This window comes from Ctenopharyngodon idella, chromosome 9 (assembly GCF_019924925.1).
Source record: "Ctenopharyngodon idella isolate HZGC_01 chromosome 9, HZGC01, whole genome shotgun sequence".
In the NCBI taxonomy this organism is placed as follows: domain Eukaryota; kingdom Metazoa; phylum Chordata; class Actinopteri; order Cypriniformes; family Xenocyprididae; genus Ctenopharyngodon; species Ctenopharyngodon idella.
In genome coordinates, this window is record NC_067228.1 from 10,464,488 (window position 1) to 10,484,366 (window position 19,879).

At 37.7% G+C, this 19,879-nt stretch overlaps 1 long non-coding RNA gene across 3 annotated transcripts; it reads right to left on the bottom strand.

Moving 5' to 3' along the window:
• Nucleotides 1–9,649: 9,649 nt before the first annotated feature.
• Nucleotides 9,650–19,641, bottom strand: LOC127518821 (uncharacterized). Of its 3 annotated transcripts, none has more exons than XR_007931674.1 (4): nt 19,558–19,641; nt 14,220–14,401; nt 12,115–12,133; nt 9,650–11,690 (listed from the first exon to the last, which is right to left on the bottom strand). It is a non-coding gene; the product is annotated as an uncharacterized LOC127518821 (long non-coding RNA). The 3 variants fall into 3 exon arrangements; XR_007931672.1 differs by lacking the exon at nt 19,558–19,641 and adding an exon at nt 17,247–17,314; XR_007931673.1 differs by lacking the exon at nt 19,558–19,641 and adding an exon at nt 17,247–17,314 and having other exon boundaries at nt 14,207–14,401.
• Nucleotides 19,642–19,879: the final 238 nt, after the last annotated feature.

Genomic DNA, 19,879 nt, shown 5'->3' on the forward strand with positions numbered 1-19,879 from the left:
TGAGGGTGATCCAGTGTCAGGTGGTCCCAGCCGCTCTCACTCTGCCTCCGGGGACAGAAAAGTTATTTCATTCTCTGACAAACCAGAATATTGAAGTGCGATAAGGTTCACTAGGACAGCTGGAAACTAATCTCACATCCATGCCAACCAAAAAGAGAAACACCAAAGGAACTGAGTCCAGTCATACGATACTAGTGAGAAAAGATCTACTCAAGATATCAAGATCATGCCATTAAAGTATTTTCATCTCTTTCATTCTATTCTTAACTTAATGTCACACTTTGTGGTCCCACTTTATATTATGTGGCCTTAACTACTATGTACTTACATAAAAATAAGTACAGTGTACTTATTGTTTTCATATTGTATTGCAAAACACTTTTGCTGCTATTGAGGTGGGATACGGGTAAGGTTAGGGACAGGTTCGGTGGTATTAGAAGGTTTAAGGGTGGGTTAAGGTGTAAGGGATGGGTCAACAGTGTAATTATAAATGTAATTACAGAAATTAATTACAGACGTAATTACATGCAGGTATTTGTTTTTTAAATATAAGTACAATGTAAAAACATGTATGTACACAATAAGTGCATTTTATCAAATGTTAATTTAAATGTATAGTACATAGTTAAGGCCACCCAATATAAAATGGGACCCACTTAGTTTACTATACCAGTGACTGTCATGACACACAGTTTTTTGTTTTATTTATATTTTGTCCTATCATATTAAAAAATTATACAGTTTATACATACAATGACTTGAATACACCTTTTCTATGAGCATGTTTGTAATTTTAGAATTAAAATATATTTTGATATTTTTGGGGTGCAAATCAGAAAATGTCTGTGTGACTTGGTTGAAAAGAAAACCTTAAGTAGTTTGACATATTTTATTACTATTTCTTACAAAAATGTTTCACTGGTTATTAATATTTGAAAAAAGATTGTCTGTTAGATCAAAGTCATGTGGTCCTACCAACATGCAAAAAACAAAAAACAAAACAAAAACATAAGTCTCCAAAAATATCAGAAAGATCTTAATTTGTGTTCCGAAGATGAACGAAGGTCTTACGAATGTGGAATGACATGAGGGTGAGTAATTAATGACTGAATTTCATTTTTGTGTGAACTAACCCTTTAAGATTAATGATAAACAAATGTAAACTTTTCCTGAAAATTGTATAAACATTTTCCAAAGAATAAATCGCACTCAATAAAAACACTCAACTATGCCACTGAAACAAAATGTAAAGCAGTAGCAAACAACTATATTGCAAATCGCTGATAAACTTATTTCCAAGTGCAAAAGCCTTTCAGCTGGTATTAGCATGCAATGCACAGATCCCAGTGTCATGTTTATTAGCTGGCAGGAAAGTCTAGCTGATAACTTGTCCAGATCAGAGATGCTAAGACTAAGATGCCATGGCCAGGATCACATTTGAGCCAACTTTACTACCAGAAGCCTCCAGCGTGTAGTCATTCAGTCACGTTTTGGATCAGAGGTGAGCCATTTTTATGACCTGGTAGCCAGGACCAAGGCTTAACCGAGTCACTGAGCTTGATCTCTAAATACGTTTTAAAACCTCCATCCATTTCAGGACAATGATAACTTCACATAATAACTGACCACACAGCTGATGACAATGGATCTGAAGCACTGGTTTTCCTCAAACCACAAGGGGCCTTTAAACATTGGCAACATAGTCTTTTGCATATAGGCCTGAATCAGTTAAAACATGTCATGTCATTTGAGGGACGGGAACAGCAGCAAGGCACCATGATTAAAATATTTTCTCATGATGACTTGAATTCTAGAAGCTCATCTTGTACTACACTATTCAGACGTTTAGCCTCTCTGCCAGCTTGTTATTGAACCAGTGTGGTGTAGTCTTACCTTCAAGAGGAACGCCATGGCAAAAATGTTAATGGAGAAACGCACGATAGTACTGTTTGTCTCAGAAACATGCCAGATACATGGAGACTACCCACATGTGTTCACCTTCACTCATCTGCACAAGCGAAACCGCTCAAACACTCACTTAGCAGGCAAGGCCCCTGATGCACCTGATTTATGTGGCAGTTTGTATCGGGACAGAACCACAGGGCTCTAAAAGCTGGAGATGCTTGCTGAGGGAAGGCGTGAGATGAAGGAGACCTGAGCGCTAAGGTGCCAACAGACAAGTGATGGACAGACGTGCTAGGGTTTAGAAAGATCCTACAAGTGGAGAGCTCATCACTTTCTCCTTCTGCCTCAGCTCATGTCTCCAAGAGCACATCCAATCCCTCCATCTATATTTAACTCAAGGTCTTGAGGACTGTGAGAGCCTGGCCTGTCAAACCTGTCACCGTGCTCCACTCTTTTCACTAATACTTCTCATGAGCTGCTGGCTTCACACATTCTCACTCTTTCTAGACTTTTTCAATGATATGCCAGTAGAAATTTGTCAACAGGTACACTTTTTGTTTATTGCGGTTATGTATGTATTTCTGTCTGAGAGTAAAAAAAAAAAAAAATGAAAAGGTAATTTTGAGTTTAATAAATAAAGTCACATTGTGAGATATAAAGCCACACCTTAAGATAAATAAGTTTTTAAGATTAATTGATCTAATTTTGTTTCACTGGAAAAGAGTGAGCATTGTATTAATTTGAATGCCAAAGCTTTTCGTGTCTATTCTTAATTAGGGATTTATGCAGTAAAAAATATTGTTTTGATTTTAAAGTGAAAAAATAAAATTAGCCCCCAACTAACAGAATTGGCACAGAAGGCCCAGAGTGGCATGTTACTAGTGTTATTGTAATTCATGGGGTTATTATTCACTAAATCCATGAGTTAAATAGAATTTCATATATCATCGCTATTAATTCAAAACCTATAGGCTAAATAGAGATGACATGTTTTTGTAGGCCAACCCGGAAGTTAGCGGTGCACGGGTTCCCTCGATAGAAAGCCTATGCATTTTTCCCATAGACTTTTGGAAAATCGCAAAAAAATAAGCTCTGTGTTATGGGTTATGACACTTACACATTTTGTCTATCAAGATAATCTTTACAAGTTAACACAACATTGATACATTTTGAAGCCTAAATAAAGTCGTCAGATATAAAAAGCTAACAGTAGGCTATAAATGGACTACAATACACCATAGTCGCGAATCAACTTCACCACCACCAAGCTTCCTCAAATTTTATTTAAAAAACAACTTTATTTAAAAACATGCTTGCTGATTATGATCGGCGCTGTGTATGAATACTTCTTGAATCCACTTTTTCATGAGAAATGCTGTCCAAATGTCCTGTTTGTCATGAAGACGTCTAAAATCCCCGCAAAAGGAAGTAGTCCCTTTTAGCAATTTGTTAGCAACCGCCATTTTTAAGACACAATAAAGGTTTAAAAAATCACAAACAGGTTATAACTGGTGTGTTTTATGTCATAGATCAAAACGTAAAAATATTTAGAGGCTTTGTTAACCACAGACCTTATTTCAGGTGATTTAGCAAAAACCCATTCAAAAAACCCAAAGACTTTCGGGCAATGGAACCGGAAGTCCTAAAATGCTAACTCGCTTCCAGGTTTTGCCTACAAAAACACGTCATCCCTGAGGTACTCTATATCTTAATTTTATATGAAAATTAAATATGTCCATCTAGACCTTATGTAGTCCCCGCCCCTTTTCAGCGCTGCGCTTGTTGTCTTTTGTCTTCCGGTTTGTATTTCCACAGCGATCTTACGTATTTATGAATGAGCTGCTCATTTTAAAATCTACTGACATTTGTTAAGACATCTGCTTTAAACATTACAATGCTCATGATAACTTTCATGAACTCTGCAACAAGTAAATCCACTTCACCAGTTAATTATTCTTTGACAGTGATGCCATAGAAATGTACAGAGCTACCGCAAAAACGGAAGTTCGAAGACAATAAAGATGGCGGCGCGCTTGTTTCTCTGGTGTATAAGGTCTTCATATATCTGTATTTAAGTCATAGAATAAATTTACTTTTCTGATTTAGTAGTAGCTGATTTAGTATTTTATATTAATGTCACTTTAAAATATATAGATACTATCTGTATTAATAAGAATGGTATTGAAAGGCTGTTCATGCATTCTTATACAGGTGCTGGTCAATTAGAATATCATCAAAAAGTTGATTTATTTCATTAATTCCATTCAAAAAGTGAAACTTGTATATTATATTCATTCATTACACACAGACTGATATATTTCAAATGTTTATTTCTTTTAATTTTGATGATTATAACTGACAACTAAGGAAAATCCCAAATTCAGTATCTCAGAAAATTAGAATATTGTGAAAAGGTTCAATATTGAAGACACCTGGTGCCACACTCTAATCAGCTAATTAACTCAGAACACCTGCAAAGGCCTTTAAATGGTCTCTCAGTCTAGTTCTGTAGGCTACACAATCATGGGGAAGACTGCTGACTTGACAGTTGTCCAAAAGACGACCACTGACACCTTGCACAAGGAGGGCAAGACACAAAAGGTCATTGCAAAAGAGGCTGGCTGTTCACAGAGCTCTGTGTCCAAGCACATTAATAGAGAGGCGAAGGGAAGGAAAAGATGTGGTAGAAAAAAGTGTACAAGCAATAGGGATAACCGCACCCTGGAGAGGATTGTGAAACAAAACCCATTCAAAAATGTGGGGGAGATTCACAAAGAGTGGACTGCAGCTGGAGTCAGTGCTTCAAGAACCACTACTCAAAAACGTATGCAAGACATGGGTTTCAGCTGTCGCATTCCTTGTGTCAAGCCACTCTTGAACAACAGACAGCGTCAGAAGCGTCTCGCCTGGGCTAAAGACAAAAAAGACTGGACTGCTGCTGAGTGGTCCAAAGTTATGTTCTCTGATGAAAGTAAATTTTGCATTTCCTTTGGAAATCAGGGTCCCAGAGTCTGGAGGAAGAGAAGAGAGGCACACAATCCACGTTGCTTGAGGTCCAGTGTAAAGTTTCCACAGTCAGTGATGGTTTGGGGTGCCATGTCATCTGCTGGTGTTGGTCCACTGTGTTTTCTGAGGTCCAAGGTCAACGCAGCCGTATACCAGGAAGTTTTAAAACACTTCATGCTTCCTGCTGCTGACCAACTTTATGGAGATGCAGATTTCATTTTCCAACAGGACTTGGCACCTGCACACAGTGCCAAAGCTACCAGTACCTGGTTTAAGGACCATGGTATCCCTGTTTTTAATTGGCCAGCAAACTCGCCTGACCTTAACCGTATTGTGAAGAGAAAGATGCGATATGCCAGACCCAACAATGCAGAAGAGCTGAAGGCCACTATCAGAGCAACCTGGGCTCTTATAACACCTGAGCAGTACCACAGACTGATCGACTCCATGCCACGCCACATTGCTGCAGTAATTCAGGCAAAAGGAGCCCCAACTAAGTATTGAGTGCTGTACATGCTCATACTTTTCATGTTCATACTTTTCAGTTGGCCAAGATTTCTAAAAATCCTTACTTTGTATTGGTCTTAAGTAATATTCTAATTTTCTGAGATACTGAATTTGGGATTTTCCTTAGTTGTCAGTTATAATCATCAAAATTAAAAGAAATAAACATTTGAAATATATCAGTCTGTGTGTAATGAATGAATATAATATACAAGTTTCACTTTTTGAATGGAATTAGTGAAATAAATCAACTTTTTGATGATATTCTAATTATATGACCAGCACCTGTAGTCCTTGAACAATTTTACATTTTGTGCTATGACAACTAAATTAGCAAATGTTTCTATTTATTTCCCTTAAAGTCACAATGACATCAAAATTGACAAAAAATAAAATAAAAAATAAAAAATAAGGCCACGCTCTTACTTAAATGGCGCTTTTATGTTAAAAATAAGGTGGATAAAGTTACATTGTGTAATATGAAGTCACAGTTATGCAAAAGCACAAATGGGCTTCCATAGTTATGAGAGTAATTGCTGCACACTACAGCAAAAGAAATCACGTTCACCTGAGTTGTGAATGTGAGTTCTGCCTGAAGTGTATGTTTTGAGAGAAGAAAAGACGTGTGTTTTTCTATTGAGTCATTCTGTCCTCGCGAGCTGAAAGCACAAACAAACATGCAGCGCGAGATGAGTGTTCGCATCCTTTGGAATTCTGTGGAATTCATGTCTGCTCATAACCTCTTGACACTTTTGGGGAAAAAGTAGACCATGGATCTCATACTAACCCTGACCAATGATTATCACTCACCCCATTATCACTCACAATAAAAAATGAGATGTCCCTAAATCTCCACATGCGGCTTTAAACTAAAGGCCACAAAGCTTCTTTGTTGAGTAGCAAAATTAACACTCTCCTTTACTCCTCAGGGTCTCTCACTGACATCAGCACTCACACATATTCACACTCAGCATACGGACCCATTGTTGCATTATCACATTGAATGAAGTTTAAGGAGTCAAAGCAGAAAACCATTCTCCTGAACAAGGACTTGTGTAAACTTGGCACCTTATAAGCACTGGAGAGTCATGTTCTCATTAAATCCATACACATTTATAAACATATGTTCACAAGCGAATTCTAAAAGTAATGTGTATTTGGGTGGCAGGCAAAAAATAATGTTCAGTTGGTTCCAAGGTCACTGGCCCTGCTCCCCTTCCCTCGGCAGAGAGGATTGTAATAGCTGTGCTGACAGACGTGTCTGACCAGCTGGGACTGTCCACACTAATATGTTAACCCTTTAAGACCAGAGGACTTATATTCCATACAGCAGTCAAAACCTCATGGGTACACTTTCAAGGGTACAATGTTTGTCATATCACTTTTATGCTACTCTTTTTCTGTTGCTTTTTCCTGCATGTTCTTAATCGTTTTGTGCTACGTTATCCTCATTGCCTATATCTTTTCATCTATTGTCATTATTAACACTGAAAAATGTAATTTTATTAATCAGTATTTTGTCTTGTTTACCACCCTTAAAACAAGATACATTACCATTCAAAAGTTTGCCGTTAGTAATATATTTTTTTTAAGTCTTTTATGCTTACCATCAAAATATTATTACAATTTAAAATAACTATTTTTCATTTGAATATGTTTAAAACATAATTTATTCCTCTGATGCTGAATTTTCAGCATCATTACTCCAGTCTTCAGTGTCACATGATCCTTCAGAAATCATTCTAGTATGCTGATTTTTGTGTTATAGAAACATTTCTTTTTATTATCAATGTTGAAAACATTTGTGCTGCTTCATATTTTTTGATAACAGTGATACATTTTTTCCACCTTAGATGAATAGAAAGTTCAAAAGAACAGCAGCATCTTTGTAACATTATAAATGTCTTTACTTTTGACCAATTTTATGCGTCCTTGCAAAAAAAAAAAAAAAAGTTACCCCAAACTTTTGAATGATAGTGTAAATTTACTATGGGTTATAAAGATGTTTTTTTTTTTTATATTTTATTTTTTTAACCTTTTTTCTAGAAAATAAGACACAATACTCATTAAGAATATATATATATATATATATATATATATTTTTTTTTTTTTTTTTTTTAATTAAAGGCACAATATGTATTTTTTCACCACTAGAGGTCATCTATTCAAAACAAAGGCATAGCTTGATGATGCCGAGATTGAACGCAGAATCATGGGAATCGTCGTCTTTAGTTTTCGTCTATATATATATATATATATATATATATATATACACACACACATATATATATATCATTGAAACTGTGCAAAGTTTGTGTCTGGTGGGTAAAAAAATAATGAAGGGTGGAAAGTTCCATAAAATTTTTGTATATGGAACAAAACATTTTCTCCTTCTCTCAGGAAATCTAAGTGGAAACCATCAGATCCTGTGACAAAAAAAGGAGAATGTGAGTTTAGATATCAGAGAAACAAACTAAGTCATGTGAGAGACAGCCTTTTATCGAGGTCCTGCTCCGGTCCCAGCTGAGGCGGCTGATCTGAGTACAGCTGGAGAAACACAGGTAGTATGGGACTGGGCTTTCCCTCCTAACAGCTGGGAAAACAAACCACCTCAGGACTCAGTACATAACCGTACATATACTTACTCCCATCATGCATAGCTAACTCAGGCCCAGCCTACAAAGACATTAAACCTCTGCTTTAAACCAACAACATCAAACACTGCACTTTAACCATCATCACTTTTTCCTAAGAAACATTACTGCACATGCTCAAAGCAGACACAGATTAAACAGCAAACACTAAACCTGTTTAATGCACATTTACACTAAAAAGAGTTTCTTGTGCTCATTCATAACAACAGTGGCACATGCAGTATAACAACTTCTACATGACCTTTATTTATGTCAGTTTATACACATTCAAAATTCTTTAAGGAGTTATGAATGCATAATTCTCTTTGCATGAGACTCTATAAACAGACTCTGTTTATGTTGCATTGGCAGATCACTTTTTGAACAGATGTATTAAAAAGACCACTGTGGATTTAAAAACAGATTTAAATGTTTGATGTTAATTACACACTATTTTATTGCCAATACAGCATTTGTGAGTATTTGTGTAATTTTCTTTCCTAACCATAGGAAAGTTTTACAAGTTAAGGAAAAAATATCTGAAGCTAAACTGATTTTTAAATGAAATATGAATTAACTATGATTATGAATATGTTATGAGGAGGTGACTACTGTTGCTGTTTGGACAAGAGAGGAGGAATATAAATTAATTTTACCATTTTATTTTATTTGTTCACACATCAGTGTGTTTGAGTTATTAGCCAGGCTGTTTTCTCTTTCAGAGAAGGAGAAGAGAGAAAACTAAGCACTTACAGTAACCTTCTCTCCATTCATTCTCTTTTTGTCTCACTGCAAACCACAATGTATCATATATATATATATATATATATATATTAAAGTTCATTTCATACTATTGTTTGGGGTCAGATTTTTTTTGTTTTTTAAGAAATTAATACTTTTATTCAGCAGGGATGCATTAAATTGATCAAAAGTGACAGTAAATACATTTATAATGTTACAAAAGAATTCTATTTCAAATAAATGCTGTTCCTTTATACTTTCTATTAATCAAAGAATCCTGAAAAAATGTATCACAGTTTCCATAAAAATATTAAGCAACTGTTTTCGACATTGATATGAGAAATGTCTCTTGAGCAGCAAATCAGCAAATTAGAAAGATTTCTGAAGGATCATGTGAGACTGAAGACTGGAGTAATGATGTGGAAAATTCAGCTTTACCATCACAGGAATACTTTACAATTTAACATATTTTAAATGTTAAAATATATGAAAATAGAAAACATTTATTGTTATTTAACTATATTATTGTTTTACTTTTTGATCACATAAATGCAGCATTGGTGAAAAAACAACAACAACAACAAAAACACCTATAATGTCAATAAAATTTCCATGCCAAAACATTTTGATCTTCTCTCTTAAATGATCAAGGAACACGTGATTCCTCATTTTAACCACTTTTAATGATAATAATTAATGAGACAAATGTTTTATCACAAGAGCGAGAGAGGGTGAGGGGTTGGACGTTCATCCATCATCTTTCTGCAGCATCAATCAGTAACGTGTAACAACATTGTTCACAGCTTATCAGAAAGTTTATCTCACACCCAAGTATGTCTGCAGGCACAGAAGCCTGACAAGCTAACAAACACAGATGAAATCAGAATGTCAGCAGGGGGCTTGCATCCAGAGTGTCATTTCAGGAGACGTGGGGCTAAATATAGTGAAGGTGAACTGCAAGTAGGAGTGGGCGGTGGCAAGGGTGACCATGTTCAAAAACGGTGCGCATTGTTCACACTAAAAGAGCACCACGTCTCAGATTAGAGGAGATCATAACAGATTCAGAACTAAACATAATCATTCCGCTAAAAAGGGAAACTTATTAACTGTCAACAGCATGGCATGTCAATTTATATTTAGCAGATGCGTTTTTCCAAAAGAGTAATAAAAGCAATTCAACAAGGAGCCAACAACATTCATAATATACAATGTCAGGTTTGTCACAACTAGATTAGGAAGCAAGCCAGAGAAGAGGAGAAATACAGAGAAGAAAAGTTTTTTATGTAACCTTACCCGTTCAGTTCAAACACTTATACCCAACACTTGCTGTCCCCTCACCTAGTTTTCATCAGCAACTTTCTCTTCTCCAACCTGCCACATTACATACAGCTTGTTTGCCAAATTTGCCTTGCCAAGTGTAATCTGTCCCGGATCATGCATAATACACAGATGGAACAGTGTAGCCTGGTGGCTGCATGCGAGTTAATCAACAGATTATCAACAGATACAGAGTCTTAGTTCTCCTGAAACACAATGGTTCTTCATATTTGCAGGTTGTATAATTGATAATCCATTGTAAAACAGTTTTATTCTCCTCCTTTATTTAAAGATTATATAACATTCCAAGAGTTCCATTCCAAGAGTGCTGATATTCAGTATCATATTCAGTATATCAGTGTCGGTGTTTACATCAATATCAGTAGATGGAGACAACTGACTGTCTTTTTGAGTGAATCATTGAATCATTCAGTCAATCATTTGGATCAAAACACTGATTCATTCAGGAATGAAACGAGTGACTGGCTGCATCCAAAATTGCATACTTCCATATTATATAGCAGGCAAAATACAGTATTTATAAAAAACAGTAAACTTTACTGTCCTATGAGGCCAAGGGAGAGGAATTTTAAGCAAATGTAACTGGACACATGACAATGACAACATGATAAATGTAGTTCGTTTGGATTGCATTCATACTACACACATTCACAATATATAGAACATACTTTTTTAGCAGATGCAAAGTAAGTACTTATTCAAAATAAATTCCTACTGAAGAGAGTATGCGATTTTGGACGCATCCATTGTCTTTATGAGTAAATCATTCAGTCAATTGATTTGTTTCTAACTCTGATTCATTCAATAATGAAACAAGTGACTGTCTTTATGAGTGAGTCATTGAATTGGTCACTAAACCAATTAGTTAATAAAAACTAATTCATTCAGTAATTAAACTCTACTTGTGTGAACAGTTTTGTTTGTGTGATCTTGCTTAATGTGTCTGAATTTCTTCCTCTTCATCTGTAAGAAGTCTAAGAACATTCCAAATCTTTCAGTGGCAAAAACACACAGCTTTCATCAGCTTTAAATGATTTACATGTTTTCTGTCAGTCTCAGTATTCAAACACAGCCTGAAGTGAGCCCATGTTTCAGAGGTCATAGGCCAAGCAATTACATGGTGAAGCAAAAGGGACTTTTCCCTCTAATTAGGATCTATTTACAATCTATTTAGGATCTATTTAAAAGTCCACATATGTGCAGTAGATTGTCTAAAAACAGTAATATGTTATAATCATTCTCAACAAAAAATCCCCAAAGACACGTTCTCCTATATAGGCCTGGGGAAATTTCACATTCAAAAAACACATTCAAACCATTAGATTTGTATGACAAATACACACTTAACCTCTGTCCCAAGTAATATATGACATTCTCTAAATGTTTAATGAATTAATAGTATGCTTTCAAAACATTCTGTCTGGTCATGCATGTATGTGTGCAGAAGGGACTTTGGTAGGCTTCTCCTGCTGGCCAGATGTGCTGGTGAGAGATGCCTTCACCCCCGGACAGACGCATGGCACTAAAGGCTGTGGAGTGATATGAATCCTGACAGGAACCTGGCTGTCATGAACACACAAAATTTTACCCTTCTCTGCAAATGTTTGAACACATGTAGGACATGCCACACACACAGCTTTCATATAACTGCCATGTTTAAAGTATGTCTGTGGAGGTGTGTGTGCTGGATATCAGACTATTCTAGAATGACCACACATTAAGTGTTATGCAGATGGGAAGTTGATGCATAATATGTCCATGGACCAAGATCTTAGGATAAAATTTATATAAGGTAAAGCATATACAGTATTTTACTTCCTGTAAATGAATAAATTACAAATATTCCATGTGATTTCTCAATTAATAAAATCTGCATGCATAATAATGATAAAAAAAAAAGCAAAATGCTGGTTTAAAATTGTTAGAGTATTATGTGACATGCAGCAGCACAGTAAACTACTCAGATGTGTGTTTTTGTAGATTTTACCTTCGGATCCTGAGGACAGCTGACATTGGTGTCAAGTTGATGCCATGTTCATAAAATAAATATCCAGATAAATTCATTATAAAATACATTATACAGTAAATGTTTAAAACATGAATCATACTCTCAAGAAGAAAAAAAGTGTCCTTTCATATATTGATAGAAATGGAGTCTAAATATCTCAAACCATTACTCAAAATGTTTCTATTTTTCAGTTAATTTAATATAAAATGTTAATTACAAATTATACAACCCGAATTCCGGAAAAGTTGAGACGTTTTTTAAATTTGAATAAAATGAAAACTAAAAGACTTTCAAATCACATGAGCCAATATTTTATTCACAATAGAACATAGGTAAGACAACAAATGTTTAAAGGGAGAAATTGTAAAATTTTATGCACAAAATGAGTGCATAAAATTTCAAATTTGATGCCTGCTACAGGTCTCAAAATAGTTGGGACGGGGGCATGTTTACCATGGTATAGCATCTCGTTTTCTTTTCAAAACAGTTTGAAGACGTCTGGGCATCGAGGTTATGAGTTTCTGGAGTTTTGGTGTTGGAATTTGGTCCCATTTTGCCTGATATAGGTTTCCAGCTACTGAAGAGTTCGTTTAATGATGCACCAAATGTTCTCTATAGGTGAAAAATCTTGACTGCAGGCAGGCCAATTCAACACCCGGACTCCATACTGTTGTAATAGCTGCAGTATGTGGTTTTGCACTGTCCTGCTGAAATACACAAGGCCTTCCCTGAAATAGACGTCATCTGGAGGGGAGCATATGTTGCTCTAAAACCTTTATATACCTTTCAGCATTCATAGTGCCTTCCAAAACATGCAAGCTGCCCATACCATATGCCCTTATGCACCCCCATACCATCAGAGATGCTGGCTTTTGAACTGAACGCTGATGACACACTGGAAGGTCTCCCTCCTCTTTAGCCCGGAGGACATGGCGTCCGTGATTTCCAACAAGAATGTCAAATTTGGACTTGTCTGACCATAGAACACTTTTCCACTTTGAAACAGTCCATTTTCAATGAGCCTTGACCCACAGGACACAACCGTGCTTCTGGACCACGTTTACATATGGCTTCCTTTTTGCATGATAGAGCTTTAGTTGGCATCTGCAGATGGCACAGTGGATTGTGTTTACCGACAGTGGTTTCTGGAAGTATTCCTGGGCCCATTTACTAATGTCATTGACACAATCATGCCGATGAGTGATGCAGTGTCATCTGAGGCCCCGAAGACCACGAGCATCCAATAAAGGTCTTCGGCCTTGCCCCTTACGCACAGAGATTTCTCCAGTTTCTCTGAATCTTTTGATAATGTTATGCACTGTAGATGATGATATTTGCAAAGCCTTTGGAATTTGACATTGAGGAACATTGTTTTTAAAGTATTCCACAATCTTTTTACGCACTCTTTTACAGCTCTGCCCATCTTTACTTCTGAGAGACTCTGCCTCTCTAAGACATCCCTTTTACAGCTAATCATGTTATAGACCTGATATCAATTAACTTAATTAGTTGCTAGATGTTCTCCCAGCTGAATCTTTTCAAAATTTCTTGCTTATTCAGCCATTTGTTGCCCCCGTGCCAACTTTTTTGAGACCTGTAGCAGGCATCAAATTTGAAATTAGCTCATTTAGTGGATAAAAGTGTAAAATTTCTCAGTTTAAACATTTGTTATGTTATGAATAAAATATTGGCTCATGTGATTTGAAAGTCTTTTAGTTTTCATTTTATTCAAATTTAAAAAACATCCCAACTTTTCCGGAATTCGGGTTGTATTATTGGAAATTTGAGAAAACATAATAATAATAATTATTATATTTCAAAATGCCACAGTATTTGGTGGTGGAAGCACTATAAGCAAGAAAATCTGACCTTTTGTACAGAAAGGTTCACATGCTTAATGTCACAAATTTGCTTACATTTAATTATGCAGAAAACATTTCTTATTCCTTTTATGCAGCGACTTTTTTTTTCTTTCTATTTAAATGAAAGGTTTACATGAAAAAGAGACAGAACTGAAAGAGAATGTGTGACGTTGACAAAGCAAGCTGAAGAATTATATAGAGATACACACTTGTAAAACTTACACTGGGTCCTTTCCTGTGTGGTAACTGACAGTCAAGTCCACTTCCTCTAGCTCCATGGCCTTGATGAAGTGCTCTCAGGGACCCACACTCACAAAGCTCTTTAAATTGCCATTCTTGCTCAGGACCACAGCAACTCATGTAACCCAAAGCCACGACTTTCCCCACTGCTGCTGTAATGCTGCCTATTTACAGAAGACAGAGAAAGAGGCAGTGATGGCTTTAACAGAGTTCAGTGTTTTTGGTATCACATCCATTGTAATACATACAGTATCACATTTTAGAAAGAGAATACATAGAGGAATCATTTATTTCATACTACCTCAGTTTTCACGTGAAATACTACCAGTCAAATCAATCTGACTCAACAGGTGAAGGTGTGAAAAATCACACAGGGCCATAATTACAAGAGGCCAGACATGTGGCCTTCTTTCAGGGTTTAATAATATTCAAACACCAAGAGGACACTGTTATGGGGGCTCTGTGAGCTGGGTGAGCGGCCCGTGTGCATTTCTGCAAAGGCCACTGGGATATTTACAGCATTTGGACATGTGAAGGTCACAGGCGTAAAGCAGGATGATGGCTTTCACAAATGGAGCCCCCCACCGGATCCCCGAGTGTTCATTGGATGCCGACAGGCCGAGCCTTCATACCTGTGACTGGGGCTCAATACATCAGTGAGAAGCTCGCAGTAAATCGGAGACCTAAAATGGATCCGCTGACATTGCTGTGCAATAATTAAACTATCGAGAGGGCTGCAGGGGTAAGAAGGACTGGGGTGCAGACAGTTCCTTGATGTAGGAAAAATGGAGCGGAAACTCATTCTGAGAGCAGGGGACTGAGAGCCGTAAAGGGACGTCTGGGGCCCAGAAGTTGTGTCCAGTGAATATTTCAACTTGAAAAGTTTTTTCCTCCTTAATTTTCTGTCTGGCAGCCCTTTCCCTTTCATATAATTTAAGGGCTGTTCCTAAGGAGCCCTGGGCACGAGTATGAATTGGCCCCCAGGTCCTGAATTTTTATATTACTGTGCAAATACATGGAGCCACCACAAGAAATGCTGTTCACTTCTCAAATAGTTTGTTATCGTTTATTTTAAGTGCAGAAATGCCTATTATAATTCAAATATTTATACCTTCAATGGTGTAGCCAAATGACCGGGAGTGTGTGGAGAGTTTGAGTTATTGTGCTGTAATTATGACCTATTTAGTAGCATAAAGTTCTTAATTTTACAGTGCTAAAACAAAATGACACCTTCTGACACACTCTTTAAGCTATGAGATGCCATTGTTGTAGCCCACCTGACCTTGCAGCTATAGTTTGTCCATCTTTCTATGAACTTTTATGTGCAGCACAACTGTTTTCAACATTGATAATAATAAGAACTGTTTCTTGTGCATCAAATCAGCATATTAGAATGATTTCTGAAGGATCATGTGACATGAAGACTGGATTAATGATGGGTAAAATTCAGCTTTGTCATCAAAGAAATAAATGACATTTTAAAATATATCACAGTCATTTTATGATTCCATCTTACCCTCATTTAAGGTTAAATAGTTTAAAGACATCCAAGATCTTATATCGGCTAAACATGCAAGCAATTTTTCCAAACCTTCCTTGTTTCAAAGGCAAATAGATTTGGGTGTCATCTGCAATCAATCAATCAATAAATAAATAAATAAAAATGAAAAGACACTCCATGCTTCCTAAAAATTTAACCTAAGGCATTTACAGAGAAAACAAGGTTGGTGCCAAAATGGAACACGGATAATAAGAATGCCATGGTCAGCAGTGTCGAATGCTGCACTCAAATCTGAAAGCACTAAAATTACTAAATCCCCAAAGTCGACAGATAGCAAAATGTCATTTAAAACTCTTAATAGAGCAGACTCAGTACTATATTTATTCATCAAGAATGCTGAAAAATTCTGAAGGTGGTTTAGATCAGTTGTATGTCTCTTTTGTCACTACCGACATTTCCTAAAGCAAACTTAGATTATTTCAATTTGGCTTTAAACAGTTTATTTACCAAATTATCTCTGTTCTTAGGAGAGACTTAATTACAGGCAAGTATTTTTAAGTCTGACAGCTGTGTTTAAGCAAGCACTAGATCATTGACCCTCTTGTAATCTACTGCTAACTAGCTAAACTCACTATAGACTGATTGGCGACGTTAGCTAAAATTTAAACTTAATCATCATATAGATGCTATATGTCCTCGGCCATAATGGCCAAGCCTGGGCCCCTGAACTACCTGCTCCGCCATGGACCCCTGAGCTACCTCCACTGCCACGGTCCCCAAATCTGCCGGCGCCTCCCTGGCCCCCTGAACTGCCGGCGCTGCCCTGGTGGCTTTCTGTTGGCTCGAAGCCGCCCCTTGTCAGCCTCCTGGGCGCCCACCCTCCCACCTCTTGGATGTATACTTTTGCTAGGGTGGGGTACTGTCACGTTTTAAATTTGTTTGTTCATGTGTAGAGTTCATTTGCAATCTGGTTTTCTGTTTGTGTCAGTTTCTAGATTAGTTTTCTAGTTTGTTAATTAGTTCTGTTATCCTCCATTCCCTACCTGTTAGTATGCCTGGTTACTGATTGTTTTAGTGTTCTGTTCAAGTGTGTCCGATTGTTGTATTCCATTCACCTGTGCCTTATCAATTAACCCGTTAGTTCCTGTGTTTTTGAGCTCTGTATTTAGTTCAGTTCAGTTGTCTGTTATTGTTACGTTTAGGAGGTTGTTCTGTCCTGTGTTTTATGTATCCTGAGTTCTTTGCTAAAATATGGTTAAAACAGTTTGTGCTTAGATCCTGCGATCTACTTGATTTGCAACCCATCGTGACAATTGTATGACATGATGATTTATACTTTCCTAAGATACCTTTTCTGTCATGCAGGACCCTGTTCACAGCGGATTATAAAAAATTCTAAAGTGCATTATGGGAGAGGTCACTGTATCATGCAGGGAGGCATGTGAAGAATATCTCCGATCATGTTTGGGTCCGTTGCTTTCACAGTGGCTAGTTATTTGTATATGCACCTGTAATAAAAATGATGAAATGCTGCAGCTGTAGGTCTTCTTGGCACGTTAGGCTCTCCTTCCAGATCTGTCCACGGAAAAAAACATAAGGATAGCAGGCCAACACATAAACCCACACACACTGAATGTGATCATATACACACAGAAATGCACATGTGTGCCAATGCTCATGCTGTAGCCTATATCTTCTAAAAATATACATTCACACAATCCACTTCTTACACACACACACAGAAGGACGGATGATTATTTTAGCATATCGGCTCCTAACTTTCCTGGGGGACTCCTGAAACAGATATCATAGGCAGCCAGAGTGTGTGAGACTGAGTTGTCAAAGTCAATCTCTCAGCACTGTAGTTTTACCCAAACTCTTCATTCACATTTCATAACTGCCACCTCAAATATTGTAGAGGCTTTAAAAGGCTTGTTACATTACAGTCAGTATATCTACCATCTTTTATTCCTGAAATATATACAGTATTCGGCCTTTTATTGGACTTTAAAACTCATTTTAAATTGAATAAATAAATGATTGGATCAGTGGACTTTTTATGCTTAAATATAGTTTAAATCCACAGAAAAAAAAAAAAAAAAAAAAAAGTCATGTCATATATATATATATATAAATAAATGTTTACAAATGAATATTAATAAAAGTAAATTTTCTGATTATTCTGAATGAACAAAACTGCTAAAATTTTAAAATTAAAATGCTACCTTGGCAGCTAGCTGAAATAAAATAAGTTAAAAATGTATATATATACAGCTTATTTTATTTCAAGAAACAAAATGGTTTTTATTATGGTTTTATCTTTAGTTTTAGTTAACAATAACCCTGCACAGATATGAAAAGTACTAATATAATGCAGTCCACTGAAGGTGAGTTATAAGTGAACCCAGGTGCAGTTTTTATTTAAATGAAAGGTTAACAAATACGAAATAAATCGCTCTCGCGACACTTTGATGACATACACCGATCAATCTGCACAGCACCACTTCAAGTTGAACACACCTAAAACTAACAGAAAGTCCAGGAGGGTGGTAGAGTGGAGGCGGAACAGGGGGAGTGATGGAGGGCCAGGCCCATGAAGCGGAAGAGGGCCTGGATCATGGCCTGGACCATGGAGCAGTGGTGGGCCTGGAATGTGGAGCAAAGGCGGGTCTCGGCCATGGATCATGGAGTCATGGTGGACCTGGACCATGGAACCATGGTGGACCTGGACCACGAAGCAGGGATGGGCCTGGATCATGGAGCAGAGGACTACACCATGGAGGAACAGGTGGCCATGGTGTATCCAGCGGAGATGGGTACAACCAGGGTGGAGCTGGCAGATGAGATGACCACCTCAGCAGAGGTAGAGCAAAGTCCTGGGCAGTCCTCCTGGCCATGACATAGGGCACAATGAGTTTATGGCCTCCGTGGCCGTAGTATAGGACACAGTGAGTTCTTGGACAGCCTCCCTAATCGTGACATGACAAGCAAAGGGCTCAGAAATGGTTTCCGTGGCTGTGACAAGGCAGACAAAAAAAGACGGTCGCCGCCGCCTTTGGAGGAGCTGTAGCGGTTCGCTGCTGCAACTGGAGGAGCTGTAGCGTTTGCCGCCTCCTCTGGAGGAGCTGTAGCGGTCGCTGCTACCTTGGGAGGAGCTGTAGCGGTCGCCGCCACCTCTGGAGGAGCTGTAGTGGTTGCCGCTGCCTTGGGAGGAGCTGTAGCGGTTCGCTGCTGCCTCTGGAGGAGCTGTAGCAGTCGCTGCCACCTTGGGAGGATCTGTAGCAGTCGCCACCACCTCTGGAGGAGCAGTAGCTGTCCGCTGCCGCCTCGGAGGAAGTGTACGTGGCCCACACACACCAGATGGCGACTGCCATAACAGGAAGTGCAGCCGATGGTGTCAGGACCTCTGAAACTATTGGACTTGAGACCACAGGAGTTAGGACTAGGAAGCACAGGTGTCTGGGCCACAGTCGGCATGGGAGCGGCCTCTGGCCTTTTCCCACCTGGTAACTTGGACCGTAAGGGTTCGTTCAATCCCACACGGAAAACATCTTTAAGCACCACCTTATTAAAATCCACTGGATGACAGAGCTCGCAAAAATCCTACATGCTTTGATTTTGGGCGTATTCAGTTTGTAAAAATCCTCAGTTCACAAGCACTTCAACTGACCATTCCACAATAATCTTCATTTATTTTGATCATATATGCCTACATGAGCCTTGCTTTATTTCACCATCACTAACAAATACAAAATAAACAATGGCTTGACTTGGCTTGACAACCTAAACTTGACCATGAACATGAAACACAAAACTCACCAACAGAGGTTACAGGGAACAAAGCTAGACAAAGGAACAATGAAACTTGAGGGCTATATATACACACTAGACTAATGCGCAAACAAGGGACACCTATGCACTATCAAACAATGAACCAATAAGAACGTGACACATAGACAAGTGAACCAATCAGAACATATTAGACAAGGGAAGCACATGACATGATCACATGAGGGCATGGGAATCACATGACAAAACCAGGAACTAAGGCTGTGAAAATGACAAAATAAAGGACCTGAACACAAACAAAATACAAACCAAAGACACACTTAGAGTGAACAGATGTCAAAAAGTGTGCAAT